Source organism: Sciurus carolinensis, unplaced genomic scaffold, assembly GCF_902686445.1.
Source record: "Sciurus carolinensis unplaced genomic scaffold, mSciCar1.2, whole genome shotgun sequence".
Taxonomy (NCBI): domain Eukaryota; kingdom Metazoa; phylum Chordata; class Mammalia; order Rodentia; family Sciuridae; genus Sciurus; species Sciurus carolinensis.
In genome coordinates, this window is record NW_025920176.1 from 561435 (window position 1) to 562543 (window position 1109).

Sequence of the window (1109 nt, forward strand, 5' to 3'; positions counted from 1 at the left end):
CCATGAAATTCATAGTAGAGAGAAACCCTACAAATGTACAGAATATGTCAAAGCTCTTATTTGAACATCATTTCTTATACAACACCAGTGATTTTATACTGGTGAGAAGTCTTAAGAATGTGCAGACCATTGCATAAGTTTTCATAATAAAGGGTGCCAAATCTGCCACCAGAAAAATCATACTGGACAAAAGCCCTACAAATGCAAAAGTGTTACAAAGCTTTTAATGGAAAAATGTTCATTACTCACAAGCAGAGAAATCATACTAGAAAGAAGTTCTATAAATAAAAAAAAGTGGCAAAGAGCTATTTGTTAAAAATTAGTTTTATTTGTTTCCAATTAGTTACATATGACAGTAGAATGCATTCAGGCAAATTGTACAGAAAAGGAGCATCAGTTCTCCTTGCATGGGGTAAAAATGCTGCACACAATGGGAGTGTAATAGTGCATGCATACAGGGTAAAAATATTCAAATCATTTCATTGTCCATCCCCTCCTTACACTGATTTCTTTTCCCTCACTCCCTTATGCACAGTCAGAGGACTTCATTCCTCCCACATTATGGATCAACATTTGCATATCAGAAAAAACATTTGACCTTTTATGGGGGGTTTTGCTCATTTCACTTATTGTGGTATATTCTGCCTCCATCTATTTAATAGCAAATGCCATAATTTCAATTTTCTTTAAGTCTGAATAACATTCCTTTGCATATAATAAATTTTCTTTATCCATGAATCTGTTGAAGGGTATCTAGGTTAGCTATTGTAAACTGAGCTGCTATAAAAATTGATTTGGCTCAGTCACTGTAATATGCTGGTTTTAAGTCCTTTGAGTGTAAACCAAGGAGAGGGATAACTGGGTCAAATGTTGTTTTTATTCAGAAGTTTTTAAGAAATTTCATAAAATTTCCAGAATGGTTAAATCAAATTGCAGTCCCACGAGTAATGTATGAGTGTACTTTTTCCCTGCATCCTTGCCAAAACTTATTGTTGCTTTTATTCTTGATAATTCTCAGTTAATAGAAGTGGGATATAATCTTTGAATAGTTTTGAGCTGTAATTTTTCCAATGCTAAAGATGATGAAACGTTTTTTATATTGTTAGTTG